The sequence below is a fragment of the Rattus norvegicus genome, chromosome 2, assembly GCF_021556685.1.
Source record: "Rattus norvegicus strain SHRSP/BbbUtx chromosome 2, alternate assembly SHRSP_T2T, whole genome shotgun sequence".
Classification (NCBI taxonomy): Eukaryota; Metazoa; Chordata; class Mammalia; order Rodentia; family Muridae; genus Rattus; species Rattus norvegicus.
Window position 1 is genome coordinate 94,068,306 of NC_141535.1, and position 21,065 is coordinate 94,089,370.

Below are 21,065 nucleotides of genomic sequence, written 5' to 3' on the forward strand. Positions count from 1 at the left end.
GGATCTGACAGGGCAACGACAGGCATAAGTCTTACGGTATAGGCATGGCTGTTAGAAGAAGGTGGGCAGAGCTGCATTGTGGATGCTTACTCAAAGCAGGCAGTGCTTTGTGTTGGTGTATTGCTTTTGCTTCTCATTCGTACAACACATCTGTCTGTTTTGTCTGAGTCTCCTTTTGCTTTTTCCTGAGCAGAGGGCTTCCTCTCTGATTTAGACAAAGCACTGTTTGCAGTATGTACTTTTTTTTAAAGATATTTTTCTTCTCTTATATGCATGTACTGTGCACACAAATTAACAGTGCAGACAAATTAACAAATGTCCCAGTGTGACTAGCTCACAAGAAACAAAATGTAGACAATATCTCTTATTTAGGGTTTCTATTCCTGCACAAACATCATGACCAAGAAGCAAGTTGGGGAGGAAAGGGTTTACTCAGCTTACACTTCCACATTGCTGTTCATCACCAAAGGAAGTCAGGACTGGAACTCAAGCAGGTCAGGAAGCAGGAGCTGATGCAGACGCCATGGAGGGATGTTACTTACTAGCTTGCTTCTCTTGGCTTACTCTGTTATAGAACCCAAGACCACCAGCCCAGGGGTAGCACCACCCACAATGAATGGGCCCTCCCACCTTGACCACTAGTTGAGAAAATGCCTTACAACTGGATCTTATGGAGGCATTTCCACAACTGAGGCTCCTTTTTCTGTGATAACTCCAGCTTGTGTAAAGTTGACACACAAAACCAGCCAGTACAATATCATTGCTATTTCCAAATGAATGACATGTATCTCTGTACATGATGTGCTACAGTTATACAATTAGTAATTGGCAAAGTAGATTTGGCCTAGGGCTCAAGACAGTTTTCCACCTGACTTTGCTGCTTTCTAGATCATGAAACTTAAGATCACTTATATGTCATCAAACTTCCAGGGACACTGAAATCAGCTTGCTAGTAAGAAAGGGAGATGGAGATGTGCTAAAGAATACAGAGCAGTTTGTTTTAGTATGCTGGCCATGCTGGCATGGTCGCTGTGGTCTTAAGTGGGTGTGAGAATCACCAGTGTGATGCTGTGAGGAGGTTGAGCTATTGGAAAGGGTTTACATCATGAGAGTGCCTCCCTCATGAGTGGCATTAGGGCTTTGGAAAAAGAGGCCCCTGAGAGCTTCTCTGATCCTTCTACTGGTTGAGGACACAGCAATACAGGACTTGGCCTTCATGAGACACTAACTCAGCTGTAACCTTCCTGGATCCCTTCACTTTCAGAACCGTGAGAAATGTGTTGCTGTTGTTTATAGGCTTCCATTTTTCTGAGCCTTTGATGTAGCATCCTGAACTGACTAAGACAGTGGTATTCCACATTTTGAGAGTGTTATCACTAGTAAGGTAATGAATGTATACCCAGGCCTTTTAGGATGAATCGAGATTGTAATTTTAGTGAAGTCAGTAATAACAGGAATTGGATATGTTTGACAGTGATTGGTAGATCCAGTATGCCTCATGCTATTGAGAAATGAAGTTTATTTGGTAGGGAACAGAGAAGTCTGTTAATACATATGTAATAATTAATTTTTAATTTTTTAGTGCTTTTTATAGAATGTAACGTCTTTGATCTTCATTGGACTTAACACTTAATCTTTATGTTTTTTACCTCCCAACATCATACTTGCAAATATAAATTTATATATTTTATCATCACACAGATGTAATATAGAATTACTGCCCAATAACCATATAACTCCCAGTTCTGTAAGTTTGTTTCAACTCTCTTTTTCTGCTATGATATCCATTTCTGCTCTCTCAAGTCTACACTTTCCTACTTCAGTGTGCTGAAGCCTGAGATGTTGTGCTTAAAGTAAGAACAGCTCCTGAGGGAGGACCCAGCAGCCTCTTCTGAGTGCATCACGTCAGCCCATGAGCGTCAGCATGTGTTATGACAGCTTCTCAGCTGCTCCAGCGTTGTTCTCATTGGCTCTGGGAGCACTCGATGGACCAGAGAAGTAACTTCCTGATGAATGAAGTATAGCTGCTGTGAGGTTCTGCCTCTGTTCACTGACGCCCTTGATAGGGGCTGTCACATGTGAGCACTGTCTGTCGAACCAGGCAAGGTGCTGAGTGAGTGTTTGGGACATGAGCATTTGTCACGGTAGAAACTTTACATTGCTAGTAGGACTAAGGAGAATAAGTGGGACAGTTAGGTTCTAGATAGTATTTGAAGGAATTCTTACCGTGAACTTGTAAGTAGATGATGAAATCCTTTAAAAGATTAGGCCTAAAGAGTAGCTTTATGATACTGATTAGTTTGGTTGCTTTGGAATATGCCTGTTAAACATTTTTTTTAAACAAACATGGCATAGTATAGTTTTTTCGCTGAGTCCAGCAAACTTTAAGCATGTAGCTATTAGAGCAGTGATTCTTCACCTGTGAGTCACAACCCTCCGCTCCCCACCCCTGTTGGGGGTCAGTTGACCTTTTCACAGGGGTCACTTTAAGACCATACGGAAACAGTTACATTATTCATAACAGGATTCATGACAGCAAAATTACAGTTATGAAGTAGCAATGATAATAATTTTATGGTTGGAGGTCACCACAACATGAGGAGCTGATGTATGGATTAAAGATAATGTTGCATCCTGAGAGTTGATTCAGTGCAGGGTACAGAGAATAAACCAATACAAATAATGCTGTGTTCATTCTTTCAACTGCATTCTTCAGGAATGGAGACCAGGGGTCAGTGTCTCCATTGTCTCAGGCAGGCTGTTGCAGAGTTGCTGCTGAAATGAGGGAGGAAGGTTGAAGGAGAGCAAGAGGCTCCATCCCCAGTGAAAGAGCCCATGTCTCCTAGACGTGAAGCCTAGGTGCTATAGTGAGCCTGGGCTAAGGATGTGATATGAGAGGTGGCGGGTGGGCAGGCTACAGCTCTTCAGGAGGACATATGCTGCTCCAAGCGTGGCTTTATTTTGAAGGTGGTAAATAGGGAAATATTTTAACAGGTAACGTGACTCACATTTGTGTTTCAGTGAGATCATTCTGGAAGAGTTGTGTTTCCTGATCACAGAGGAAACTACGAGAATGATGGCATTGTGAATGAAGCCTGAGGATGGGATGCAGGAAGGCCTCAGCAAGTGGAGAAGAGGCTGGTCTTGTTGACTGACTGTTTATATAGGAGGCAGGGTGGGTTTTGAACAGCACTCCATTTCAGATGTGACTTAGGAGGTAGGTAGTGGGTGTGGTGGGGAGGTAGGTAGTGGGTGTGGTGGGGAGGTAGGTAGTGGGATGGTGGTAGGGAGGTAGGTAGTGGTGGGTGGTGGTGGGGAGGTAGGTAGTGGTGGGTGGTGGTGGGGAGGTAGGTAGTGGTGGGTGGTGGTGGGGAGGTAGGTAGTGGGATGGTGGTGGTGGGGAGGTAGAGAGGAAGGGTGTTATTTTTGACTCTTTTGCCTGTTTGCCTACATTAAGGTCAGTTTGATTCTCTCATTCGACTTATGTTCAGGTACCAGGCAAGGAACACTTTTGTCTTTACAAAACCCAGAGCACCTATGGTTATCAATGCTTATTGCTTTGTCAGATTCTCCAGAGCTTTCCCTTTCGTTGTTATATTCTCATTTTCCAGGAATCGAGAGCATTTCTGTAAAACCCTCCAGCTCAGCTGTATAAGTACAAAGTCCTTTTATTTATTAGTGTGTAAATGAGGGTTATGTCTCTTAATGCATTAACTCTGCTCTGGCACCTCCATCACAACACATGATTGACAGCTCTGAAAATCAAAGAGTTTCAAAACAAGCATGATTGGCAGCTCTAAGGTAACTTGCACGTGCCCTGAATGTTATTTGTACTTTTGTTTGACACTGGGGTGGAATAAACAAGCTAATTTCCCAGTCTTTGTTTCTATTTTGGGTTATGAAATATATAGGGTCAATAGAGAGTGAAATATATAGTGAATGTTTCAAAGTCTCAAGTTTTCAGCGTTTATTATTGGTAAAGAGAAAATAAAAATTTGAACTGAGTCTCTATTTCAGAAGAGATAGAACACACCTTAAAGCATGTTTGTTTTTGTTTAGATTGGTGATTTAGACTCATGCTATGAGCTGGTTCTTCTTTAATACATCTCTGATAGTTTAAAAGTAACAGGGTGCATTATAGTTAACTTCTAATGAGAGACAAGTTACATGGGTTCTGTACTGGCTGGTTTTGTGTGTCAACTTGACACAAGCTGGAGTTATCATAGAAAAGGAGCCTCAGTTGAGGAAATGTCTTCATGAGACTCCGCTATAAGATATTTTCTCAACTAGTGATCAAGGGCGAGAGGGCCCAACCCATTGTGGGTGGTGCCATCCCTGGGCTGGTACTCTTGGGTTCTATTAAGACAGCAAGCTGAGCCAGCCAGGGGAAACAAGCCAGTAAGAAACATCCCTCCATGGCCTCTGCATCAGCTCCTGCTTCCTGACCTGCTTGAGTTCCTGTCCTGACTTCCTTTGGTGATGAACAGCAATGTGGAAGTGTAAGCTGAATAAACCCTTTCCTCCCCAACTTGCTTCTTGGTCATGGTGTCTGTGCAGGAATAGAAACCCTGACTAAGACAGGTTCTATGTTCACATGTGGTCAGACTGTAACTTATGATCTTGCTGAGGTGTGGAAGTCCGTGGTGTAGACTGTGCACAGTATCAGGAGGTTCAGGTTTTTCTGAGTTGGGAAGCATGCCATAGGAACTGCTTTTGGGCTCGGCTCTGTAGGCTTGGGTGTTACAGATTCTGGTTCTGTTGCAGCAGCAGAACTGATTGCTTTCTAGTTGTGTCTGTAGCTCTGTCAGGGCAGAGATGGTCAGACAAAGTGTTTTGTGAGTTTTTATGCCATCTCAGGATTTCAAAGACTAAAAGTGCATCTGCCCATGGCTTCGTATGGCTGCCTCTCAAAGAATGCATTGTTCCCAGAAAAGCTTCAACATTGAAATGTCCGAGCGACAGAGAAGAACCATGGCTTCACCCCCACACTTGGTTCAAGAGTGGGATTTCCAAACAAGAACATCTGAGTTCTAATTAATCTATTGCGACTTGGTAACTTGTTGAGATGTGGAGACTAATATTTCAGCACGTATTGTATAATTTGTGATCCTTTTAACATAAACAATATTCATATTTGTTGAACATTCCCTCTATGCAAAACACTATAAAAATTGAGCGCATTATTTTCTTAGATTTTTTTATTACTCTAGAATAATACTGTTAGGAACCTTGTTGAAAGCACTGAAGCAATGTGGTCTGGCCTTCAGTTAAGTAGCTGTCTCCAAGACTTTGGCAGCTAGCAAGTGAGCACACCTGAGGCGGCCACAGCTCCTTCATGTTGTTCAGATTCGCCTGTAGTACTAGTGTGTGTGTTGTGAGCGCGCGTGTGTGTGTGTAATTTGAGTTTTCCTCAGCAGACTTCTTGCATATCTTCACTGCAGTATGCTGAGTACAACTTAAAACTGTATTTATTTTAGGGGAAAATATCTATAAAACATAGCAATAATGCAGAGAAATGCATTAGCAAATGCCCACCTGAATGAGGTGTTTAAAGAAGGAGTTAAGATGATTTTATAAGCAGAAAAGAAAGTATTTTCTAGGAGCAACCTAAAGATGGGGGATTCACTTCTGGGCACGTGGTGTGAAGTCTGCTGAGATGTGAGAGTGCACATAGTATGATTATTGGTTTCTATTTGTGTGTAATAAGTTATCCCAACACTTGGGATTTTCTAGTCTCATGTATTGGTTTGGTCCAGGAATCAATGAGTCCCCTAGCTGGATGAGTTTGATCTCTTAGAAAGTCCATTTGAGGTATTCGCCAGGCCAGGAGCCAGCTTAAGGGTTGGCTGGGAGCAGAGATTGCCAGTTGTATATGGGCTGGTGACCAAACAATGAACACTGAATCTTTGGAGAACATTCCAGATCCGGAGTATAGCGTTAACATGCTGCTTGTTGGCAGGAGGTCTCATTTCCTCCCACATGGACCTCTGCATCTAAACTGAATGAGCGTCTTCATGAGTGATCTAAGAAAGTGAGCCAGGGAGGTCATGGTAAAGGTGCATGGCATGTGGGTTCCCTTCCACCCACTCTGTAAGAGTGAGTCATTAGGCCTGCTTCATGGGCTGTGGGACTGTGGACTGGCCTGCCTCCTATGTGGAAGGCTGCAAGGTTTATGAACCTCTGAGGGTTGTGAACAAAGTTCAACTTTTGTACTTAAAAAGTAACCGCTTTTAAAATTTCTGTGACCATGTTTATCTTTTTTGGGGCCAGTGAGCTTTAGGAACCCACCTGTCTTGTCCTTCCCTCCCTCGGGTGCTAAGCTCAAGTTACAAGGGCAAGCTGCCATGCCCGGTTTGAGCTCTAGTCCAGAGTTTAAGCACGTGTTTGTGAGCTGTCATCCCCCCACATCGAGAAACAAGTCTTTATAGGACAAGTAAAATATGCAGTAGGAAAAGATTTAAGAAAATGAAAACATTTTCTACCTTTTTTCCCCATTGTATTTGAAGACAAGGTCTCCCTGTGCTGCCCTGGCTGTCCTGGAACTCACTTCATAGACCAGGCTGGTCTTGAATCCAGAGACCTGCTTTTCTCTGTGTTCCAAGTGATAGGATTAAAGGTATATGCCACCACGCCCAGCATCCTTTCCATATTTTCAATGTTGAGGTAATCATTAATATTAGTAGGATTACTATTAGTCACTCTTTGGCCCTAGGTTTTAAATGTTTATAAAATATGTATAATTTTTCTAGTGGTATGATTTTAGGCATGCAGATCTTTGTCCCCTTACATACACAGAGTACTGATGTTATTTGGGGATAGTTTGGAAATATACATAGGGTGTGTCAGGCCCTGTGGCCTCTGTCTCTTTCTCTCTGTGTGAGCTCTTTTCCCTTTACCCCCTCCCAAGATGGCAAAAGCTCTTTTTTTCAGTCTGCTGGTACTTAGTTCTCTTAATATTTATTTCTTCTTATACAAAAGACCCTGGTCAATCTCACACTAGTTTTGGCTTGGGTGATACAGCCTGAAAGCTCAGAATCACTCTCCTCACTGCGACCCTTCCCCAAACTCTTCAGTCCACTATGTGTACAAGAGAAGAAAGTTCTTTACTCTTGGACGTGCTGGGTATCAGACTCAGACTCTTGCATGTGCTAGCAGACAGTGTTTACCACTGAGCTCCCTCCCACCCTGCCTTTCCCTCTTAGTTATTGCTTAAATTGTCTCTCTTCTCTGACTCCACTAACACTACTGGGCAGATGACCAGAGACCACTGCTAATAGGTTCATGACATAACAGTGAGGGCAAACCTTGCTGGGGAATGAGCAGAAATTTAGAGACCAGACAGTTTTGAAGAAAGGACAGAATGGAAAAATAGTTTAGAGGGGGAATATGGTGAAATGGGAAGCATTGTATCAAGAAAAGACACTGGAGAAATTTAAGGGAGTGGATAGGGAGTCCATAGAGTTCTGTGGGAATCATATGAAACCCCAGATATTTGATTATTTTTGTTGGAAAACAGTAATGCTTCATATAAGACAAGAATTTGAAGGCAGTATGGCTTTTCTGCTAAAAAGATAAAGAGAGTGGGGAATAAGTTCTATGGAGGTGTGGTGAGGTGTGGGGAAGTGGGAGCCTCTGTGGGCCCATGCTGAGGCATCCCTTCCCCTGAGGGACCAGCTACAGGACAGTATAGTATAGAATAGAGTGTTTTCAGGGCATGGGGAGGGGAGTGAAGAGGGTAGTAGGGGCAGAGAAAGGCAGGGGAGGAGGAAGAAGAAGGAAAAGGAGGAAGAGGAGGGGTAGAAGAGGAGAAGTAGAAGAGTAGAGGCCTGCCATGAGCCCGTGGAGAGAAGAGGGAAAGGGAATGGGGAGAGGGGCAAGAGAGAGCAAGAGAATGAGGAGGGGGCAAGCAGCCCCTTTTATAGTGTCAGGCATACCTGGCTGTTGCCAGATAACTGGGGGGTGGGGGGTGGAACTTAGACAGAATGCTAACAAGTAGCAAATAGGAATAAAATTTCTTAACAGTGAAAACATTAACAAAAATACTAGAAATGAATGGAGAAAAATTTTAAATTACTTTATTACGTGTGTGTGCGTGTGTGTGCACACGTGCACTTGTGTATGTGTGTGCTAGTATCCATTTTGAGACCAGAGGACAACTTTTAGGAGGTAACCTTCTTCTACTGTGAGTTCTGGGGACAAAATCTACCCACAGAGCCACTGCTCCAGCACATGGGGAAAGAGCTAGAAGAGCTCTAGATAAAGCTGGGAAGGAAAAATCTGTAGTAAATACAGCTGGCACCTCACTTTCTCCCACAACAGTGCTGGCTGTGGGTTTTAAACTCAGCAATGCAGTTGCTATGCCTGGGTGAGATGCCTGAACCTGGATGTGTCAGGACTTCAGGGCAGTTTCTCCTCCTAGGATGTGGCACAGACACAAATCCCTAGATGCTGCCGCCTTTTTATTCTAATTACTCACTCTAGGATGTGCTGTATAAAATTGTATGATGGGAAATATAGGAATTTTATATAAGTTAAAGAGTGGGTGGGTTCTTGGGAGCTGGTCAGACCGTTAGGGCATTGAGTGGACAACAGTAATTGGAGGCATGTCCTTCCTTGAGAGGGATTCGTGGAGGCTGCTCTCTTTTTCCTTTGTTTCCTGGTTTTTGTCACTGTGCCTTCCTTTATGACTCAGAAGCAATGAGCCAAGCCACCTTGAATGGAAGCGTCTATGAGCCATATAAATTTTTTTTAAGTAGTATTTTTGGTATTTGTGACCGTGATGGAAAGTGTACTCACAGGTAGGGTTAAGCATATGCAAGGGAGATGAACAGGGCAATTTGGATTGCAGGTACATGAGTTTCCTGTGGACACGACAGGGAGAGGGTATGTCCTTCACTCCCATGTTCTTCCTGACATTGTCCTTTTCCATCTCCATTGCCTTCTTCCAAAACAGGATGGGTTTGCAAGTCAGGGCTAAGTCCATGGGGATGCTGCCCAGCCGAACCCAAAACCCAACAACAGCAGTGAAGCCTTGTTCCTTTTGATGCTCCCTACTTTAGAAAACAGTGCATTGTAGTGACGAGGAAACACTTGATAGTGACACTTAAGATTTTATAGCTGTTTACTTAGACCTTTTCCTTTTGTCTTGGTGAGATGAATCATTCAGGTTCAGTGTAGCCCAATACTTGAAAATATGCCTCGTTCTTAGTGTGTTCTAATTTTTAGGGGTGGGGGAGGGAATCCATACTATAGTTAGTTTTCTTTTAAAGTTTTGATTCAGAGGTTTATTTTTAGACTTAAAATAGAATACTTTGTCTTCTCTTTTAAAATGCAAATTGAGTATTAAACATGTATAATTAGATCCTTAATTTGTACTGATTGGGCATATTATAGTGTTCATGTGGATTTTATGATATTGCTTCAGTTATTTTGAATTTATTAAGTAAACAAATTTTTTCTTAAGATATTTTTCTTGAAAGTAGTTTTATTATAGTAAGTGTTCTTATGAAAATGATGGTATTAACTATAATGATATAAAATGGATTAACTATGCATTTTTCAATATGAAATATATGATTAAGATGAACTTGTTTCTAACACACACACGTATATATATTTATACTTATATATGTTGAAACTCAGCATTTTTACTAGTGTTGGTTTGGCCTCAAAATTTCTATTATGTTATTCAAAGACCTTAATATAAGCAGGAACCGGTGGAGGAAAACAATTGAAGATACAGGCATAGTAAGGACTTTCTGACTAGCTCTCCCGTAGTCCAGTAAATAACAGCAAGAACTGAGAACAGTATTACACGAAGTAGAAGAGCTTCTGTGCCACAGAGAAACATGGGAATTAAGGTACAACCTCCAAGATAGGGGACATGTTTATCAGCTACGCATTTGACAGGGGAGGAATATCCAAACACAAAGAACTCAAAAATGCAGCATGCACACACACATGCATGCATGCATGCACAATCAAATATTGTCACCAAGAAATGGCTAAGTTAATTGAACAGACAGTTCTCAAAAGGAAAAGTACTAATGTCCAATCAATATCTGAAAAGTGTTCAGTGTCCTTAGCTATCAGGCAAATGGAAATCAAACCTATGTTAAGATACTTTCTTATCCAGGCATTAGTGCCTCGCTTTTAATCCTGGTGGTTGACAGACAGATGCAGGCAGGTCTCTGGGTTGTTCAACATGTCCACTCTGCTTTGGCCATTATATAACAGTTTCTTTTAACTAGAAAGATAGTATGTCAATTATTTTGAAAATTATTAGCAAATGTTAAGTACTTGACTGTCGTCCTGAATATAGCTTCTTTAGGCACTTTAATTCTGGATTAGCTTGTTTTAGTAATACTTGGAGAAAAGGAGAGAGATGCATGGAAAGAGGTGGGTGAGGAGCATAATGGGGGAAATCAAATTTTTCTTTGTCCTGTTTATTTCCGTGAGGCTTCACCCTGAAGTTTGAAGACAAGACATGCTTTAAGTTAAGCTCTTTTTACCTCTTTACTGTTAGTGTGACAGGAGCTTTCTATGTCACTGATGACAGTGGTCACGATGGTGGTAATGATAGTCTTGATAACTGATGACAATAGCTGCTTCTTAACTTATTAGGACTATTATGGGATTGCCTTTCCACAACAATGTTAACTGTTAAAAAAATAAGTATATGTTGTATCTTATATGGAAAAATGTTAGTCTCACATGGTATCTTGTGGAGTATAAATTTAACAGGAGCATTCATTACTCATTTTAAGGGACTGTGGTGTTAGGGACTCAGCCCAGACCCTCTCATGCTAAATGTATATTTTGTTGGTGAGCTTTATCTTTTGTCACTGTATCTACTATTTTTTGATAGGTGGGTGTTGGACCGTGAAAGGCACCCTGTTCCCGACCCTGAAAGGGACAGTAGCCATTTTTTCCTGATTTCCAGGAAACCAGGCCAGTCACTAGCCCACAACCCTCCATAGATTTGTGACCATCAGTCAAGACCCTTCATAGAGAGGGGACCTGTGGTTACATAGGCTCAAGACAGATCTCCGTTATAATGAGGTAGCCAAAGGCCTGGAGGCTTAGCCAATCACCTTTCTTCCCAGACACCCCTCCCTGCAAAAGGTGTTCAATCTCAGGCTCACCCTGAGAAGTGGGGTTACGGTTTTACTCGTCCACCTTCCGCCATGACAATAAATGCCTTAAAACCATGGACTGTCCCTTTTCATCCTGACCGCCATGGGGAGCCACAGAGAAAGCCTTCACCTACGGAGCCACTGTCTCATCTCCCGAAGAAGACCTCCACCACCAAGCCTGCAGCCTAACTCATCAAGCCAAGGACTCTAAGCAAGACCAGCCAGAGCTTCCCCCTTCCCCCTCTGCCTGCGCTAGATCCAGCCTATGGGCCCTCACTCCATTCTCAGCTATTCTGCGACATCCCAGCACCTGGATGCCCAAGAGCCTGAGAACCAGATGGCCTGGCCTCCTTGCAGGCCTGAGGACCCCTGAGCCAGTTCCGACTGTGTCCCGTGCCACAGACCCGAGTTTCCTCACCCCTGGAGCAGTGTCCCTCAGCTTCCCACAGCACAACACCCGCCTGGCAGCAGCTTACACATGGTGGTCAAACTTCCCACACCCAGGAGTGGTATAACTGGGTCCTCAGGTCGTACTATGTCCATTTTCTGAGGAACTGCTAGACTGATTTCCAGAGTGCTTGTACCAGCTTGCAATCCTACCAACAATGGAGGACTGTCCCTCTTTATCCTCGCCAGCATTTCTTGTCACTTGAGTTTTTGATCTTAGCCATTCTGACTGCCGTGTGGTGGAATCTCATGGTTGTTATGATTTGCATTTCCCTGATGACTAAAGGCGATGAACATTTCTTTAGGTGCTTCTCGACCATTCAAGATTCCTCAGCTGAGAATTCTTTGTTTAGCTCTGTACCCCATTTTTTAAAAGGGTTATTTGATTGTCTGGAGTCTATATTCTTTCTATATATTCTTTCTATATATTGGATATTAGCCCTCTATCTGATGCAGAATTGGTAAAGATCTTTTCCCAATCTGTTGGTTGCTATTTTGTCCTAATGACAGTGTCCTTTGCCTTACAGAAGCTTTGTAATTTTATGAGGTCTCATCTGCTGATTCTTGATCTTAGAGCAGAAGCCATTGAGGTTTTGTTCAGGAAATTTTCCCCTGTGCCTGTGTGTTCTAGGTTCTTCCCCACTTTCTCGTCTTTTTGTTTCAGTGTATCTGGTTTTATATGGCGGTCCTTGATCCACTTGGACTTGAGCTTTGTGCAGGGTGATAGGAATGGATTGATTTGCATTCTTCTACATGTTGACTTCCAAGTAGAACCAGCACTGTTTGTTGAAAATGCTATCTTTTTTCCACTGAATGGTTTTATCTCCTTTGTCAAAGATCAAGTGACCATAGATGTGTGGGTGGGTTCATTTCTCAAGCTTCAATTCTATTTCATTGATCTACCTGCCTATCTCTGTACCAATATCATGAAATATTTTAGTTTTTTTTTTTAATCACGATTGCTCTGTAATACAGCTGGAGGTTAGGGATGATTCCCCAAGAAGTTCTTTTATTGTTGAGAATAGTTCTGGATATCTTGGGTTTTTTATTATTCCAAATGAATTTGCAAATTGCTCTTTCTAACTCTGCAGAGAATTGAGTTGGAATTTTGATGGGGATTGCGTGGAATCTGTAGATTGCTTTTGGCAAAATGGCCATTTTTACAATATTTATCCTGCCAATCTATGAGCGTGAGAGATCTCTCCATCTCCTGAGGTCTTTAATTTCTTTCTTCAGAGACTTGAAGTTCTTGTCATACAGATCTTTCACTTGCTTAGAGTCACACTGAGATATTTTATATTATTTGTGACTTCTGTGAAGGGTGTTATTTCCTTAATTTCTTTCTCAGCCTGTTTATCCTTTAAGTAGAGGAAGGCTACTGATTTGAGTTAATTTTATACCCCGACACTTTGCTGAAGTTGTTTATCAGGTTAAGTAGTTCTCTGGTGGACCTTTTGGGGTCACTTAACTATACTATCATATCATCTGCAAATAGTTTGACTTCTTCCTTTCCAATTTCTATCCCTTTGAACTCCTTTTGTTTATAATTGCTCTGTCTAGGACTTCTAGTACTATATTGAATAGGTAGGGAGAGTGGGCAGCCTTGTCTAGTCCCTGATTTTAGTGGGATTGCTTCAAGTTTCCATTTAGTTTGATATTGGCTACTGGTTTGCTGTATATGGCTTTTACTATGTTTAGGTATGGGCCTTGAATTCCTGATCTTTCCAGGACTTTTATCATGAAGGGGTGTTGAATTTTGTCAAATCCTTTCTCAGCATCTAATGAGATGATCATGTGTTTTTTTCTATGAGTTTGTTTATATAATGGATTAATTAGATGGATTTCTGTATATTGAATCATCCCTAAATTCCTGGGATGAAGCCTACTTGATTATGATGGATGATAGTTTTGATGTGTTCTTGGATTTGATTTGCGAGAATTTTACTGAGTATTTTTGTGTTGGTATTCATAAGGGAAATTGGTCTGAAGTTCTCTTTCTTTGTTGGGTCTTTGTGCAGTTAGGTGTAAGTATAATTGTGGCTTCATAGAACAAATTGTATAATGTTCCTTATGTTTCTCTTTTGTGGAATAGTTGGAGAGTATTGGTATGAGGTCTTCTATGAAGGTCTGATGGAATTCAGCACTAAATCCTGGGTGGTTTTTTTTTTTTTGTTGTTGTTTTGTTTTGTTTTTGTTTTTTTGTTTTTCTTTTTTTGGTTGGGAGACTTTTAATGACTGCTCCTATTTCTTTAGGAGTTATGGGACTGTTTAGATGGTTTATCTGATCCTGATCTAACTTTTTACCTGATATCTATCTAGAAAATTGTCCATTTCATCCAGATTTTCCGTTTTTGTTGAGTATAGGCTTTTGAAGTAGGATCTGATTTTTTTTTTTTTTTTACATATCCTCAGAGTGTGTTGTTGTGTCTTTCTGATTTTCTTAATTTGGAAACTGTCTCTGTGCCCTTTGGTTAGTGTAGCTAAAGGTTTTTCTATCTTGTTGATTTTTCTCAAAGAATCAGCTCCTGGTTTTGTTGATTCTTTTTATAGTCAGTTTTGTTTCTACTTGGTTGATTTCAGCTCTGAGTTTGGGGTTTATTTATCTCTTTTTGTTCTAGAACTTTCAGGTGTGCTGTCAAACTGCTAGTGTATGCTCTTTCCAATTTCTTTTTGGAGTCTCTCAGAACTATGAGTTTTCCTCTTAGCACTGCTTTCATTGTGTCCCATAAACTTGGGTATGTTGTGCCTTCATTTTCATTAAATTCTAAAAAGTCTTTAATTTCTTTATTTCTTCCTTGACCAAGTTATCACTGAGTAGAGCATATTCAATTTCCATGTGTATGTGGGCTTTCTGTTGTTTTTGTTGTTATTGAAGACCAGCCTTAGTCCTGGTGATCTGATAGGATGCATGGGATTATTTCAATCTTCTTGTAGTAGTTGAGGCTTGTTTTGCATCTGATTATATAGTAAGTTTTGGGGAAGATATCGAGAGGTTCTGAGCAGGTATATTCTCTTGTTTTAGAGTAAAATGTTCTGTTACATCCATTTGATTCATAACTTCTGTGAGTCTCATTATGTCTCTGTTTAGTTTCTATTCCCCAGATCTATCCATTGGTGAGAGCTGGGTGTTAAAGTCTCCTGCTATCAAGGTTGGGCAAGGCAACCAAGTAGGAGGAGAAGGGTCCCAAAAGTATGCAAATAGTCAGAGATAGCCCCCACTCCCACAGCAGGCAAATAGTCAGAGATAGCCCCCACTCCCACACTGAGCTGTAAGATCATAACGAGTATTCTGAAGACCGAGCACAGGCCCATGCAGGCTTGCTGCTTGCAGCTTCAGCCTGTGAGCCTTACGAGCCCTGCTTGGTTGACTCTGTGGGCTGTGCTCTCCTGACGTCCTGCAGCTGTCGGCCCCTCCTCCACCTCTTCCTTCGGTTATCTGAGCTCCAGGGGAGGGACCTGATGGACACCTCCAATTTGGGATCTCTTTGTACTTCTTAAAATTTATATTCAATGAATTTATTCCTAAGGCATGATTATTCATTAATTTTATTATCTGGAAAAATTAAAGTGTCACAATTGTTAGGAAAACACATATATTTATTAATTCTGTTTTATTTTGTTATAGAGAGGTTAGAGTGGAGGGAGAATGTATAAAATTAAGGTGGTGATCCAAATTCTTTAGCCTTCAAATATGTAATTACAATTTCCTCTTCTTTTCATATGTTTAAAATAAATTATGTTGGATTTTATAGAAGAGATAGATAAATGCAGTAATTTTCTAAGGCAACATTATCCACATTTCTGGGGCTATGATATTAAGAAATGGAGAAGGTATTCAGACTCTGCCAATCTGATATATTCTATTTTTGGTGGAACTTATACTGAAACTTACATTGGAGCTTATATTAACCTTCACCTTGAGCCCTCCATCTGTCTGGGTATCGGGATCCTGTCTCTCTAGTTCTTTAAAACTTTAAACTGCTTGTTAGAAGAAACAAGCATATCTTGAACTATCACTTTTAGAAAGAATCTAATGGCCTTTTGGGCAGATTCATCTTTTACAAGTACTGAATGTATCTTTAACTAGTCACATTACAGTGAAACCATCTCTCCTTCTGTGCATATAGCTATATTTTTTGGGTTCATTTTTTTATTGGATAAGTAAGCAAAATATGTGTGCTTGGATTTTTACTAAAAAAATGAAATTAAGAAATACTTTTATATGTATCAATTGTAAATATAAAACTTACATGTTCTTTAAAGTTTCACACTTTATGGAAAACGAATACATTTTATTTTATAAAATATTTTTCCAATATAGTCATAATAGTCATAAAACCATTTTGTTGACTGAATTTAATTAAATCTGTTGGTTCTTCATGTAACAGTGAGTTTTGACTATACACTTTGGCTCCCTACATATCACATGTGCACACCTGCCTGGGAGCTATCTTTGGATCTGTGAATGAAAGACACACACACACACACACACACACACACACACACACACACTCACATACTAGCTTTTTAAAAAAAAATGCCTTGGCTACCTCAAAGGCTGGGGACTCCTAAACCTTCCCTTGCTACCCTAGTCCCAGTCAGGGAAGTGGCCACTGGCCACTTACCCAAATTCTTCATGGCTGGTTGGCTTTCTCTCCTGCAGCTCCTGCATCCTATCCTTCCCCCCTGAGTCATGGCAACTCTGCATTTCCATTGTTCCGACTGCTGGCATCTTTATTGATCCATCAAAAAGCCAATTGCGGACAAGGGCCTTTTGTGTTTGGACACGCAGATTCCCAACTGAGTGAAAGCATTGGAACCACTCTCCACATCTTCATCTCCTTATTGATAGTTGTTGTTTTTGTCTGAGGAAAGGCCTCACAGAGTGGCGTCTCACTTAGGTCTTTCTTCCTTAGCCTTCCATGCAACATCAGGTAATCTCTTTGTTAGACTAGAACTTCATATAGCTTCTGTATATTGATCACTACAATATCAAAGCCAACATTCCTCAGTGATCATGCCAAATTAATAAAGTTATGTTTATTTCAGCATTTTAGTTAAAATTTCAAATTTTTGTTTCAGCTTGTAAACGTGATGCATCTTGGTAAAGCAGCTGTGGTAAAGAGCTCTGCTGACCTCCAGAGCTCTGCGGCCATTTTAGTTTCTCCTCTTCCAGAGCTTCTAGCTAGACTCAGGTTGTTTTTGTTTGTGGTTTTGTTGTACTCCTTGTAATTTTAACACTTAATTTTATAGTGTAGCATCAGCCCATTAGACATAGTGATTTTTCTTGATTATTTCAGGATACTTTGTTTATTAGACAGCAGATGTCTGCTTTTCTGCTGTTGAAAATGACATAGCCATGAAGATCTTTGAGGATAAGATTCATGAGCTTATTTCCTGAAGTCTAAGTAAAATAGTTAGGGTTCAGGTCACTGATATTTTTTCTGGCTCATGTAAACAGCTTGAACATTTCATGTATTTGTTGGTAATATTGACTTTTTAAAAATAGTATATTTGGCTTACAGCTTATATCCTGTGGATGTAGTGTTCTGTTCTTTGTATTTGAGATCTGGAGATCTTAAACTTGTTCAGCCTCTTATTTTAGAACAGATTTCTTTTAAAACAAAAGTAGCCCGAGCATAGTACTAAATCAGTTTATGTCCAACGCCACTTAAACACAGCTGCTTCTTAAGCAGCAGGAAAGCGGGCAGTGGAGATTCTCTGTAGACAATGCTTCTGAGCCCCAGTAGCATGTCTTCCTGTTTTATAATAGTGTTCCCATTGGGGCCATGCTCCTGTGTCATAAAGTTCTTTTATATGGCCTTCCATTACTGTAATTTAGCTAGTGTCTATCGTATTTTGATCGTTTTCAGTTTTCATTTCTTTATAGATAGCAGGATTGATAGTTGGCATCTTTATCCTATTATATAATGGGACTAAAGCCTTCGGAGTGGAGAACTAGAAAGAATATTCAGTCTGCCCTATTTTCAGAGGAAAAAACTATGTATTCAAAAAAGTCTGTATAACCCCAGACAACACAAGTATATGCATCCAGATGAATTGGCACTGAATAAGGTCCTTTGCCAGGACGATTACTGCCTGGACCCATTTTTTGACTGACCAGTAGCCCCCACACTTTAATTTAGTATAAAAGAAGATGTTCAAAAAATTAATTTCAGATTAAACCAACCCTATTTGGTTGTAGAAAACAGAATTTTAATTTTTAAAAACGAATTGAAAAGAATGCACATATCCTATATTTTCCCCATAATTCCCACCTAATTCTGTAGTCTCTAGTCCTTCCCGCTGTGGTGCAGCTGGTCTGCCGTTTCATCTCTGTCTGCCTCCTCTTACTCAAGTCACTACTCAGTCCTAGGCATTATGCAGATTACGTTTGCTTTTCCTTTATTAGCATGTCACCATCCCGCACAGAGCAAACATCTTCCTCCCTACCGTTGCAGCTTCTGACGCAACTGACTTCAGTGCCTAACTATTCCCTACTGACATGTTCTGCATATTTCCCTCCTAGGACAGCTAATTTTGACCATTGACTTGAGTTGACTTAAGGTGGCTAAGAGGTTAGAAATTTATACCTCTGTGTGTATCTTGCAAGGGCATTTGCAGAGATAATGATATTATAAGAACTGTAACAAAATCAATAGTTAATTCTGCTGGTGGATTAAAACTCTGACAGATTAATGGGGAGCAGAGGAAGTGGTCACTGGAGTGTGTCCCGGGTTCATAGCTTGCGCCAGTCCTTTCTTGTGGTTTACACTACTTCCTGGCTGCCATGAATGACTCTGTCCCACCATGCTCTTCTGCCACGATAGTCTGCCTTACTGTGAGCCTAGACACAGAGCTGTCCTACAGTGAACTGTGGAACCTAAGACACCATGAGCCACAAGTACATCTCTCACCCTGAAGTCATTTACTGATGTACTTTGTCAGAGCAATGAAAAGTCAGACTAACAGACTCTTCAACTTAAGTATAAACTCAGACAGAATGGACTTCATTATTATAATTACCATTTGATAAATTAAAATGTTGAAAGATTTTTAAGTACAATATTAAAGACGTAAATCAGTTGATTTAAGATTTTCTTTTTTTTTTAAGTGTTAAATACTCTTTATTTGATATCATACATAAACCACAGTAAATGCCTTTCAGTGGTGAAAGGCAGCATCATTGATGTAGGGAATTCTAATTAAAACAGCATTGTCAAGAATAGTTCCGTTCTGGTGTTTAGCATTGCCTGTCAGAGGCCAGTGAACACACACTGAAGCACGGGTGAGTCTTCTTGTTTCTGAGACAGTGATAGAATTTTCCCAGGATTTAAACATATTCATATACCCAGTTATATAAATCTAAGTATGAAACCATTCAATAGGTTTGAGGCGACACCCTCATATTTATGGAGAGGAAAACATTACTAATTAAGTCCAGTCTTATCTTGAGAAAGGGAGAGCAGTGATAGCATGTATACAACTGGAAGTGTTACTTTAAAAAAGATCATATCCACTTTATGACAAGTCAATTTTACTTAAATCAGGGCTGTCCAACAAAAACATTGTTAGCCATTCATGATCTGAATTTGGTGTATGAATTAAATTATGATATACATTAAAAGCCATGAGACATTTGTTTTGTAATAAATAAGGCAGTGGAATTATTCATTAGTAGCCTTTTTAAGATAAGCTATTAGATCCGCCCTTTCTCCCTTCTTCTTAATTCATTTTTGTTCCAGGGATGTACTTTTTGGGATTTTCCAAATACTCCATCAGGGTATCATCTCCCCAGGTGATGCCTTTGTTCTTGTTGGCATCTGTGTAAGAGAATCCAGCAGCCTGGCCTGTCTTCCGCCCAAACAGACCATGGAGGTTTGGTCCAGTCTTATGCTTGCCTCCTTTTTCCACAGTGTGGCACTGGGCACACTTTTGAACAAAAATCTTCTTGCCTTTTTCAACATCACCCATTTTAAATTCGGTCCGGGCTGGTCAACACCACAAACGATCAAACTCTTGGGGAGACGTCCCGCTCTCTAGCCCAAGGACACGCTGGCCCGCGCCTGATTTAAGATTTTCTTACTTGGGCACATTTCACTGCAGTACCTTTACTGCTACGGTATCTTGCCAGTCCTTAGTTGATTTCTTAGTTGTTTAAGAGGAAAATACTTAGTGGTTCTGACTTATTTACAGTATCCTTGTTAAAAGGAATTGGAGACCGTCTATCTAATACTATCTTAATGGCACTTTGGAAGCAAACTGCACATGACAAGGAATAACATGCCACCTCTAGCTTATGAGACTGGACCCTGGCGGACAGTCCAAGGTGGTAGTGAGCAGGGTCCGGAGACGCGGCCAGCATTACTTTGGTCCTGCCTATAATCTCCAGAAATAGTCCTGTTAATAGCCTACGAACCTAGAAAAGAATCTAAAGTATATAATAACACAGACTGGATGAAGACCTTGTCATCAGCCACTGTACCACAATATTAACCCATGTTCAGTCTCATAAGACCCATGTAAATTGCCACAATAAGAAACCTGTGCTATATCAAGTCAAAAAATTGCTTGTTAAGAAGTTACATGGACAATGACACTGTATTTATTCTTATTACTAAAGGGTTGTAGATTTTTTTCTATCCTAATATATATTTTATGTAGAATATCTATTATTTTTATATTCTGACAAAAAGTCCTTCCCATCTTAATGGCTGAAACTATATAATATCATTTGATGATAAATTCTAAGAAAGAAAACTAAGAAAACTTTGTCTTCTTATTTTTAAGATGTATCTACTCTACTCATTTGTCCTTCCCTTTCTTCAACTCTTCCCTGTTCCCACCTCGTCTCTTCTCTAATTCATTCTTTTTCTCCTTAATTGTTGCTGTTACAAACATGTAAATGCATAAATAGAAAGCACACTTGTCCAGTCCGTTTAGTTCATCTTGCATGTATATAATTTCAAGACTGACCATTCGATTTGGTATTGGATAACCAATTAGGAGGCTCATCCCTGGGGAGACTAGTTCCCCAGCTCTCCGCACTCCTTAGTTTCCTTCCTTGCCTATGTTAGATCGCTCTCCTATATCCGCTTATTGATTAGTGGCGTCCTCTTTTGGGTCTTATTTAGGCATCCATGATGTTGAGGTATCACAGTGCTGTTTCCCCATCATTTAGAGGAGACAGCAATCTCACAGCAGATTTCCTGCTCCTCTGACTCTTACTATGTCCTCTTCTGTAATGTGCCCTGAGCCTGGAGTGTAGGAGTTGTGTTGTAGATATATTAATCAGTGCTGAGCAACACATGCTCAGTTGTTCTCTGCATTTTGACACATTGTGCTTTTCTGTAATGGTCTCCATTAGTTGCAAAGAGGTTTCTTTAATGCAAGGTAAAAACTACACTTGTCTGTGGATATAAGGATGAGTATTTAGAATACAGATAGGAATTCTGATGGTTTAGTAAAGAGATAGTAATGTCT

General features: G+C 40.5%; 1 protein-coding gene and 1 pseudogene across 2 annotated transcripts in view; one reads left to right on the forward strand and one right to left on the reverse strand.

Moving 5' to 3' along the window:
• Positions 1–21,065, forward strand: part of Mrps28 (mitochondrial ribosomal protein S28) — a 130,611-nt gene that overhangs the window by 39,647 nt on the left and 69,899 nt on the right. The gene's annotated exons all lie outside the window — the stretch shown is intronic.
• On the reverse strand, positions 19,235–19,587 carry LOC147996174 (cytochrome c, somatic pseudogene; annotated as a pseudogene).